We start from the raw sequence: 12,125 nt of genomic DNA on the forward strand, positions 1-12,125 counted from the left end.
AAACATTAAGGAAACATGTCCAAAAAGAATGGACGTTAGTTAATATTAATGTATCAGTATTGGTTCAGTAAGTATAGCAAATGTAGCTGTCTAATGTATGGTGTTAATAACAGGGGAAATGTGATGTGCAGTAAATGGGAACGTTCTGTGCCATGTTCACCAGTTTTTTGGAAATCTAAAACCATTCTAAAATACAAGTTTATTTAAAAAATTGGAAAGGGGAAGGGAAAATATTTTTAGTTCCAATAATACTGTTGAATAATTGGAACACCCAAGAGAATTACCTGAAAAACTATTATTAACAATAAGATAATTATGCAAGTTAATAAGGGAAGATGTTAATACATCAAACTCAATTACATTTATATTTACAAATAACAATCAGAAGATGTGGGATAACAGACCCACATTATGAAAGAGAATAGAAATAAATAATTAAAATATATATAATCTATACATAGTATGAAATAGATAGAAAATATATGGGAACAACTTAGTCTAAAACACTATTACAGCACTAGGCCAGAAAAGGCCTTATACAAGCAAGCTCAATGGTATAAAAAACACCAGTTCTTTTCAGTTAAATTATTAAATACAATGTTATTCTTCAAGACATATTAATAGTCTTTTATAAATTACATACACCGATTTGAAAGCTTACATAAGAATGAACAACAACAAAAAATAGCCAGGACCACTCTGAAAAAGAAGAGCAATGAGGATATGCATATTATAAATTAATATGTATGTTAAATTAATTAGCTAATTAAAATATACAGCAATGTTGCAGAAGGTCAAATGAAACAGAATGGGAAATCTAGTTTAGTATGAGATCAAAATACACATGAGAATTTAGGGCATATTAAAGATGGCAACTTAAATCAAAGGAGGAATACAATAAACTATTTATTCAGAAGTGGGCCAAATGTATTGGCATCTGGAAAAAAAATTAAGCTTGATTCATATGTCACACTATACATGGTTAAATTCCAAACAGAAAAAAATATTTAAATGTAAAAATTGGAAAAATAGAAGTTCTAAAAGAAAACATGGGACAATTTCTTCACAATTTGTGCAGCAGGCAAAGCCTTTCTAAAAATAACTCAAAATTCAGAAGCCATGAAGGAAAAGATTAATAAATTCAACTATGTGAATTAAAAATATGCATGACAAAAACATCCCCAAAGAAAAAGTCAAAAGACAAATGACAAACAGGGTCATCTGGTTGCAGTTAAATGCAATTGAACTTTTTTCAAATTACCAAGTGGCACATGGATGTTTGTTACATTATTCTTGGTACTTTTCTATATGGTTGAAATGCTTAATAATAAGTAAATTAACATATACTCATACTATGAAATATGGTGCCATTAAAAAGAATAACTTTCAGCTATATACCTATACCATTCACAAATGTCCATAATATCTTAAGTGCATTTTGAAAACCTGGAAGTATAAACCCCAAACTGTTAGCCATTTTATAGAGGAAAAAATTATGCTTTGTATGTTCTAGGCTTCTTTATTTCTTTAAGCAAACATGCATTACTTTCATAATCTGCCAAAGCAATAGCAATATTTCCATTTTAGGAAAAAAAGGAGAACTTTATGATGATGGAGAACTGACTAAAATAAGCCACACAGAGATACTCTAGAACATAGGGCTCCCAGGTGACTTGAGCATGCGGATGTCATCCTGATGTAACACCTGCCCACAGAGATGTGCAGTGCTTTGAAGAAGATGCTGACGTCAGTCCTGGGGATGAATAACTGAGTTTATGGTATGAGATAGGTACAAGATAGCATGCTGGAGCCTGCAGAATGTTTGAATTCTTTTGATCATGCTTGATATAAACAGACTATCATTGGAGGCGAGCAGGCAGGAAAAAGCTCTGCGCCGAGACTAGACTGTACAACCACCTCGCCATGGTTACCTTGGTTAGGGAGCTTCCTCCTAATTGTTTTGATGTCACAAGAAAAATGTCACACACAAATAAAGTGAACGATGGTTCACATGGAGCATTGTGTGGTCTAGTTGGGCTCCTCTTCACGGAATGACCAGGGAAGAATTTGAGGGAGTTCGTGCAGTGGACAAAGGGTAAATATATGAGGGAATGGATTTGAGTTGTAAATACAAGAGTTATTTCTAATCTGAGTCCTTAAGAACTTCTTGAGGGTTACAGATCTGTTCATTCTATTACTAGAAAGACTTCCAATTAAGGTGCAGTAAAAAGTTCACAGTTTGGGGATCTTCCTGTTTTCCAAAACTAATTGAAATGTGATAGAAAATATATAAGAACAGAAGTCTGATTGATGTCTAGGTACAAATGCCACTTTGAAAAACTGTTAGACAACTCTGTGTAAAGTTGAACATATACCTATTTTATGATCCAATAATTCTACACCTAGGTATTGATCCAAGAGAAATGAAAACTTTGGTCCATAAAACGACTTGTTCAAGAATGTTGGTAACATCACACTTGATATGATTTGGCTGTGTCCCCACCCAAATCTCATCTTGAATTGTAGCTCCCACAATCCCAACGTGTCATGGGAGGGACCCAGTGGGAGGTACTTTGAATCATGAGGTTAGGTTTTTCCCATGCTGTTCTTGTGATAGTGAATAAGTCTCATGAGACCTGATGGTTTTATGAAGGGCAGTTCCCCGCACACACTCTCTTGCCTGCTGTCATGTAAGATGTGCCTTTGCTCCTTTTTCACCTTCCACCATGATTGTGAGGCCTCCCTAGCCATGTGGAACTGAGTCTGTGAAACCTCTTTCCTTTATAAATTACCCAGTCTCAGGTACATCCTTATTAGCAGCATGAGAACAGACTAATACAGTAAATTGGTACCAGGTAGTGGAGCACTGCTGTAAAGATACCTGAAAATGTGGAAGCGACTTTGGAACTGGGTAACAGGCAGAGGCTGGAACAGTTTGGAGGGCTCAGAAGAAGACAGGAAGATGTGGGAAAGTTTGGAACTTCCTGGAGACTTGTTGAATGGCTTAGATCAAAATGCTGATAGTGATATGGACAATAAAGCCCAGATTGAGGTGGTCTCAGATGGAAATAAGGAAGTTCTTGGGGACTGGAGCAAAGGTGACTCTTGTTATACTTTAGCAAAGAGACTGGTGGCATTTTGCTCCTGGCCTAGAGATCTATGGAACATTGAACTTGAGAGAGATAATTTAGGGTATCTGGTGGAAGAAATTTCCAAGCAGCAAAGTGTTCAAGAGGAAGCAGAGAATAAAAATTTGGAAAATTTGCCGACTGATGATTTAATAGAAAAGAAAAAAAAAAACATTTTCTGGGAAGAACTCCAAGCCTGCTGCAGAAATTTGCTAAGTAACAAGAAGCTGAATATTCTTCACTAAGATAATGTGGAAAATGTCTTCAGGGGATATCAGAGACCTTTGTGTCAGCCCCTGCCATTACAGGCCTGGAGGCCTAGGAGGGAAAAATGGTTTCCTGGGCCAGGTCCAGGGCCACCCTGCAGTGTACAGCTTAAGGACTTGGTGCCCTGTGTCCCAGCCACTCCAGCCATGGCTAAAAGGGGCCAAGGTATAGCTGGGGCTGTGGCTTCAGAGAGTGCAAGCCCCAATCCTTGGCCGGTTCCATGTTGTGTTGAGACTGCAGGTGCAAAGAAGTCAAGAATTGAGATTTGGGAACCTCTGCCTAGATTTCAGAAGATGTATGGAAATGCTGGGATGTCCAGGCAGAAGTTTGCTGCAGTGGTGAGGCCCTCATGGAGAATCTCTGTAGTGCAGAAGGGAAGGTGGGGTTGGAGCCCCTACACAAAGTCCCCACTGCTGTATTGCCTAGTGGAGCTGTGAGAAGAGGGCCACTGTCCTCCAGACCCTAGAATGGTAGATCCACCAACAGCTTGCACTGTGTACCTGAAAAAACTGCAGACAGTGTCAGCCCGTTAAACCAGCTGGGAGGGGGCTATACCCTGCAAAGCCACAGGGGCGGAGCTTCCCAAGGCTGTAGGAGCCCATCTCTTGCATCACCATGACCTGGATGTGAGACATGGAGTTAAAGGAGATCATTTTGGAACTTTAAGGTTTACTGACTGCCCTATTGGGTTTTGGACTTGCATGGAGCCTGTAGCCCCTTTGTTTTGGCCGATTTCTCCCATTTGGAACAGCTGTATTTACCCAATGCCTGTAACCCCATTGTATCTAGGAAGTAACTAACTTGCTTCTGATTTTACAGGCCCATAGGTAAGAAGGGAGTTGCCTTGTTTCAGATGAGACTTTGGACTTGGACTTTTGCATTAATGATGGAATGAGTTAAGACTTTAGGGGACTGTTGAAAAGGCATGATTGGCTTTGAAATGGAAGGACATGAGATTTGGGAGGGGCTGGGGCAGAATGATATGGTTTGGCTGTGTCCCCACCCAAATCTCATCTTGAATTGTAGCTCCCATAATCCCCATGTGTCTTGGGAGGGACCCGGTGGGAGGTAATTTAATCATGGCGGTGGGTTTTCCCATGTTGTTCTCATGATAGTGAATAAGTCTCGCAAGATCTGATGGTTTTATAAAGGACAGTTCCCCTGCATACGCTGTCTTGCCTGCTGCCATGTAAGACGTGCCTTTGCTCCTCCTTGCCTTCTGCCATGATTGTGAGGCCTCCCCAGCCATGTGGAACTGTGAGTCCATTAGACTTCTTTCCTTTATAAATTACCCAGTCTCTGGTATGTCCTTATTAGCAGCATGAGAATGAACTAATACAATATTTAATGGTGCAAGATGGACTGCTTTCTCCCCAGGATCAGGAACAAGACTAGGATGTCTGCTCTTCCATTTGTATTCATATTGTATTGGAAGTTCTCATCAGGACAAAAATCAGCAAGAAAAAGAAATAAAAGGGATATAGATTGAAAAGGAAGAAGCAAAATTATCTTTTTGTAGATGATGTGATCTTATATGCAGAAAATTCTAAGAAATCCACTATAAAACTATTAGAGCTAATAAGTGAGTTCAGCAGGTTGCAGGATACCAGATCAACATACAAAAAACAATTGCTTCTACTTTGGGAGGCCAAGACAGGAAGATCACCTGAGGTCAGGAGTTAGAGACCAGCCTGGCCAACATGGTGAAACCTCGTCTCTACTAAAAATACAAAAATTAGCCGGGCATGGTGGTGTGTGCCTATAATCCCAGCTACTAGGGAGGCTGAGGCAGGAGAGTTGCTTGAACCTGGGAGGTGGAGGTTCAAGATGGTATGTGAATTATATATCTCCCTCTACCCACAAAATGCTTAAAAGGTAACTTAACCCTTTGATTGGGGCTCAGTCCTTTGGATGTTAATCTGACTGGGCTGGTGCACCTAAATAATTAATAAATATTCTCCTGAACCCCATCGGTCTCTCTGATTCCTTAAAATCCTGCTACATTTCTGGGAGCTCGCCCACGAATGGAGACAACAGATTTACTGTCTCCTTTGTCTGCGGGACTAGAGCCTCAGGGCCAGGGGAGACCTGGCATCCAAGGTGCACCACGGGGGAGTTTCACCTGGATGGAAACCAGCTCTCCCTGCATCCCAGCACCCTGCCTGGTAGCGGAACGGAACCGGGGGTGGGGCTGCAGGACAATACCAGCTCTTCAGGAACCACGGTAAGGAGCAAGGGCCCAAGGCAGGGAAGCCTGTCCCATAAGGACAAAGGGGAGCTTGATCACCTCCCGGGGAATGACCACTAATCCAACTCAGAGCGGCTGAGGGCGGCAGGAGTGGCTTTTCAATTTGGATGAACTTCGTGTCCCCACTAACAAAGTGAAAGTGGCTACCAAGGTGTACATTAACCGAGATCAGGAGGCAAAGAAGGAGGCTGATTGGAAGCTTAAGAAAGGTTAATTTACTAGCAGCAGCCCTTACGGGAAGAGAAGCTGGCTTTGCAAGGAGGCATGGACATGGGCGTGAATGCAGTCTTGGAAAAGGCTGGTCTGGACAGGAGTTTAAAAACCAGCCAAGGCCAGAGACAGATTAATGTGCATGGTGCAAAAGGAAAGGACATTGGAAGGATAAATGTCAAAAGAATAAGGAGAATGGTCAAGGCCATGGTATGAAAAAAACACTGGCCAAGGGCTACTGCACCCAGGAGAAACCCAAGACCCCCTGCACCTGCTGTGGAAGGCAGGGTATAAAGTGTCAAGAAAAAAAAAGCTCAAATCTGCTCTAAAAGTGTCCAGCATTTAAGCTTTTATATAAGCCAAGAGAAAAGATGGCTTAGTAGTGAACAAAAGCAGGCTGTTTGTGCACTTCCTACTCCAACCACCTGGTGTCAAATAAGAGAGTTCCTAAGGGCAGCAATGTTCTGCTGCATTTAGATCCCAAATTTCTTGCTCATGGCTAAGCCATTACACGAAGCCACAAAGAAGAGGAAAGAAGGAGCCCCTCCTCTAGGAGGCCAACCAGGAGAAGGCTTTTAAAGAAATCAAAGAAGCCTTGACTCAGGCCCCAGCTTTAGGACCGCCAGATCTAACTAACTAAGCTTTTCTTCTTGTATGTCCACAAATGAAAGGGAGGCCATAGAGGTTCTAACTCAAGCCATAAAGTCATGGCATCGCCCAGTGACATACTTATCCAGGCAATTAGATTCTATGGCACTTGGATGGCCTCCTTGTTTTAAAGCACTAGCTGCCACTGCCCTACTGGCATGGGCAGCTAATACACTGACTTTAAAAACTGTGAATACCCTAAACCTTAGCTCCTCATCAAGTCAGTCCCAGGAGGCCCCCTTCATTGCTGTGTGGATGTGGTAGATAGAGTGTTCTCAAGCCGGAGAGATTTGACACTTCGGCCCCTTGGAGACCCGGACATTGAATATTTTACTGATGGAAGCAGTTTCATACTAAAGGGAGTCCGTCGTGCTGGGTATGCAGTGGTGACTTTGGACTCAGTAGCAGAGGTGCAGTCTTTGCCTACAGAAACTTCTGCTTAGAAAGCAGAGCTAATAGCTCTGACAAGAGCTCTCTGGCTAGCAAAAGGCCAAAAGACAAATATTTACACAGATTCCAAATATGCTTCTGCCACTTTGCATGTTCATGAGGCTATTTATAAAGAAAAAAAGACTTTTAACTGCTGGAAGTAAAGAAATAAAGTAACAAGGAAGAAATTCTACAGCTCTTAAATGCTGTATGGGCCCCAAAAGAGGTGGCAGTGATGCACTGCAAGGGGCACCAAAAAGCAAGAACACTAAAGGCTAAAGAAAATAGAAAGGCAGACAAAGAGGCAAAGCAGGCTGCAATGACAACTCCACCTTCTAAAGAAGAAGCCTTAGCTATGCTTCTCCTCCTGGAGATTCCCCTCCCGGAGATCCCAAGCTACACTCCAAATGAAAAGGCTTGGTTTTCCCAGGAAAATAAGAACTACATTGAAGGAGGATGGTAAAAATTATCCAGTGGGAGGCTAGCCATACCTGAAATGGTGGCCCCCAGATCTGTAAAAGAGTTCCACCAAGGAACTCACATGGAAAAAACAGCACTAAAGACATCATTAAGGCATCATTTCCATGTGCCATGACTCACTGCTATTACTCGAGCCATTTGTAAACAAACAGTGTTTAACTTGCACTCAGAACAATCCACCACAAGGGCCTACTTGGCCCCCGGGAGTTCAGGAAACAGGAGCCATGCCCTGTGAAAATTTGCTTATGGACTTCACCGAATTGCCCTGAGAGGGAGGCTATCAGTACATGTTGGTGTTCATTTGCACCTTTTCAGGGTAGGTCATGGCCTTCCCCACCTGGACAGAGAAGGCACTAGAGGTGACCAAGGTGTTAAGAGACATTATTCCCAGATTTGGACTGCCTCTAACTCTAAGATCAGACAATGAACCAACATTTGTGGCTGAAATAGTTCAGGACTTAACTTGACTATTAAAAATAAAGTGGAAATTACATACAGCCTACAGGCTGCAGAGCTCAGGTAAAGTGGAGTGCATGAACCGAACACTCAAACGGCTGCTGAAGAAATTTTGTCAAGAAACTCACGGTGGAATCAAGGTCTTGCCCATGGTCCTCCTCCGAGTCAGGTGCACCCCCACCTAACAAACTGGGTATTTGCCCTGTGAGATTTTGTTCAGCCGGCCACCCCCCATTATAAGTCAGATTAAAGGTAATCTCTGTAAACTAGAAAAACTAACTTTAAAAAGGCAAATGCAGGCTTTAAGCATGGCCATGCAAAAGATGAATGGCTAGGTATGGAAAAGAATGCCTATAAGTCTAACAGACTTGTATAGTCTTTCAAACCTAGGGACTTTGTTTAGGTTGAAAAATGGAATTCAACCACTCTAGGACCCATATAGGATAGGCCCCATATTGTTATCATGTCTACTCTCACTGCTGTTAAAGTTGCAGGTGTCACACGTTGGATTCACCATAGCCGGCTGAAACCAGTGGCAGCAGTGACTCCCGATGACAACCAGTGGATTAGCCAGCAAGACCCAAATCGCCCCACCCGAATAATCCTACGGCGAAACCTAACCACCGGTAAGAAGGACAACTGCCCTGCTCTGACCACACTGGAGGCTAAGCTCTTACCCTAAGCTCTTACCCTATAAATTCTGGTTTGAGGTTCATATTAAATCGGAGAGAGAAAAAGAAAGAGAGCTTATAGCTCAAACCAAATAATCCCCTCCCTCCTATAAAGGGCCTATTTCCTTGTACTTTGATGCCTGCCATGCCATGTATGTTCATAACCATAAAAAACCAGAAGCAATCTGCAATGGTTTGACACAAGAGAGGCTTAGCAGCAACAGTCCTAAACATCTGTACGGAGAACCACAAATCAGATGCCCGGACTGTAACATTCAGTGGTCTACGCTAACACAGCTCCAACATTTATATTCAGGAAGGACTGCTCTACTAAGTAGTATGTCAACCAAACCAGATTGTAAGACAAGGACATGCAATCCTTTAGATATTACTATCTTAAAGCCAGAGCTACCTTTTTGGTCTATAGGACAGACAGCACTATTATGAGTTGATAGACAAGGAGCAGGCCTTGGAGTTCCACTACTAATTGTCAAAAAGACTAGAAGGACTCAAATGCATCCAACCCTGCAATTCCGGGTCCATAAGTCATTCTATGAGCATTTTAATCAGCCAGTGCCCGAGCTTCCTCCATCAACCAAAAACGTATTTGCTCAGCTAGCTGAAAACATAGCTGGCAGCTTAGGAATTTCCTCATGCTATGTACGTGGAGGAACTAATATGGGGAACCAGTGGCCGTGGGAGGCAAAGGAATTAATGCCACAAGATAACTTCACTTCGCCTAACCCTGCCAGTAAACCAAAAGCCTCAGCCAGTGTTTGGTTGTTAAAAGCCTCCATAATTGGAAAGTACTATATCGCCTGATGGGGAAAGGCTTTCACAGAGGCAGTAGGAGAAACAACCTGCCTAGGGCAACAGTATTATGATGAGACTAAAAACAAAACTCTATGGAGAAACGCCCAGAACGACTCCTACTTACCAGATCCAAACCCTTTCTCTTGATTCTCTACTCTAAGCCACTCTTGGCATCAGCTAGAGGCTCCAACTGCTTGGAAGGAACCCTCTGGCCTATATTGGATCTGTGGAACACGGGCATATTGGCAGCTGCTGGCTAAACAGACAGGAGCATGTGTGTTAAAAACAATCAAGCCATCCTTCTTTCTAATTCCTCGAAGGCAAGAGGAACTCTTAAGATATCCAGTTTATGATAAAAATAAAACTAGAAGAAGCATAACCACAAAATAGACACAAATATCAAAAAGAATATGGACATAGGAAACTGAAAAAATAATGAATGGCCTCCTGAAAGAATCATTAAATACTATGGGCCAGCTACCTGGGTGCAAGACAGGTCATGGGGGTACCGTACCCCCATCTATATGCTCAACCACATCATAAGGTTGCAGGCAGTCCTTGAAATCATAACCAATGAAACATCAAAGGCACTAGATTTATTGGCAATCCAAGCAACACAAATGAGGAATGTTATATATCAAAATAGGCTGGCTTTAGATTACCTCTTAGCCTCGGAAGGAGGAGTATGTGGAAAATTTAATTTAACCAACTGTTGCCTAGAAATCGATGATAATGGCCGAGCTGTCATGGAAATCACAGCTAGAATGTGCAAGTTAGCCCATGTTCCAGTTCAGACTTGGTCCAGGTGGTCCCCAGACTCCTTGTATGAAGGATGGTTCTCAGCCTTTGGAGGATTCAAAACCCTCATTAGTGGGTTCTTGCTTATTCTTGTCATCTCCTTCATCCTCCCTTGCCTTTTACCCCTGTTTATTAGTAGTATTCAGTCAACTATGGAGGCAATAGTAGCCTGACACACTACCGTGCAGTTGATGACATTAACCAGATATCAGCCACTGCTGTTTAGAAGAAGCAGCTCAGCTCCAAGAGGAGGTGGCAAATAATGGTGCTTTCTATTAACACCTCTGTTATAAAAAGCACCAAAGAGGGGAACAGAACAGGAATTAAGAGAAATTAAAGAGTGTGTAAGCAGAAACTCAGTTGTATGTAAGAAAACCCAATTCCCCTAAGAAAGAGAAAGAGCTGGAGTCCTTAAAAACCACCTGTTTTTCTGTGGCTAGTAAGCCTTATCTCTCCTCCCTTACCAGGCATTGTGAAGACCCTGTTTCCCTGGCTGTGCAGCTGCAAGGTCACTAGACAGATAAACTCAAGTCACAAAACATGTTTTTCCTTGAAAAGTAAGAAATGATGTAATGCATGTCTCAATTGAATAACTGTCTTTGTTTCTTACTTCTGTAGTATGCTTCCCCCTGCACAGATCTCCCCTCACCCACGAAATGCTTAAAAGGTAACTTAACTCTTTGTTCGGGGCTCAGTCCTTTGGATGTTAATCCAACTGGGCTGGTGCACATAAATAATTAAGAAATATCCTCTTGAACCCCATCAGTCTCTCTGATTCCTTAAAATCCCGCTATAATAGAGTGCAAGGGAACACTCTGGATGATGGAAATTCTCTATCTTATTGGATGTGGGTGACCTGTGTGTGTGTGTATATATATCTATTTGGTTAGTGCAAACATAATTGCATTTTTTTTTTTTGAGAAGGAGTCTCACTTTGTTGCCCAGGCTGGTGTGCAGTGGTGCAATCTTGGCTCACTGCAACCTCCACCTCCTGGGTTCAAGCAATTCTCATGCCTCAGCCTCCCCAGTAGCTAGGATTACAGGTGCATGCTTGCATGCTACCACATCCAGCTAATTTTTGTATTTTTTAGTAGAGACGGGGTTTTGCCACATTCGAGACCAGGCCGGTCTTGAACTCCTGACCTCAAGTGATCTGCCCGCCTTGGCCTCCCAAAGTGCTGGGATTACAGGCATGAGCCACCACGCCTGGCCTAACTGCGGTTTTGGCCATTACTTTCAATGGCCAAAACCACAATTATGTTTGCACCAACCTAATATAAATTTATCAAAACTCATTGTACTATACACTTAAAAGTCTACATGTTTTATGGTATGTAAATTGTACATCAATGAAAAATAAATACTATTTCAAACAAACAAACAAATAGGATTAAGCATCTTTGAGGACAAGAATTAGGGAATAGAAGCAAAGTGTTGAGCAAAGCTGAGATTGTAAGTCCTCTGGGTTTTGGCACTTGAAGCAAGCAGCAGCTGCCAGGAGCTCAGATCCTGTAGGGTAACTCTGCTCCATCTAATATGGGGAGGGGGGCTGCAGTCAGAGGCTAGGGCAAGGCAGAGCTACTCCTCATCTGCAAAGAGACAAAGAAACTGCTGGTTGGCAGCTGTAGGCCTTGTTAGGCTGGAGGATAAACACAAACTCATGACTAAGATTTGAAGCAACCCCTAAGCTCCCTGCTCAACAACTAGAACTGTGGTATGCGCAAACCATTACAGGATGTGAGATTCAAACCACTAACAGAAGACCTGATTTTGGATTGCAACTCTAGGCTGCTAACTGGAAGGAGTCTTAGACTGGGTTCCTGAGAAGCAGAACCTGAGGCAGGGATTCTAGTGCCAGTGATTTATTGGAGATGCTTCCTGGAGAGGGGGAGGGAGGGAAAGAAATAGGACCAGGAAGGGGAAGAAGCTAAATAAGAATGTGCTCTGTATTAGGGTTCTCCAGAGAATCAGAACTAA

At 42.4% G+C, this 12,125-nt stretch overlaps 1 protein-coding gene across 3 annotated transcripts in view; it reads right to left on the bottom strand.

Moving 5' to 3' along the window:
* Positions 1-12,125, bottom strand: part of GLB1 (galactosidase beta 1) — a 139,746-nt gene that overhangs the window by 1,207 nt on the left and 126,414 nt on the right. The gene's annotated exons all lie outside the window — the stretch shown is intronic.

The sequence above is a fragment of the Pan troglodytes genome, chromosome 2 (assembly GCF_028858775.2).
Source record: "Pan troglodytes isolate AG18354 chromosome 2, NHGRI_mPanTro3-v2.0_pri, whole genome shotgun sequence".
Lineage (NCBI taxonomy): Eukaryota > Metazoa > Chordata > Mammalia > Primates > Hominidae > Pan > Pan troglodytes.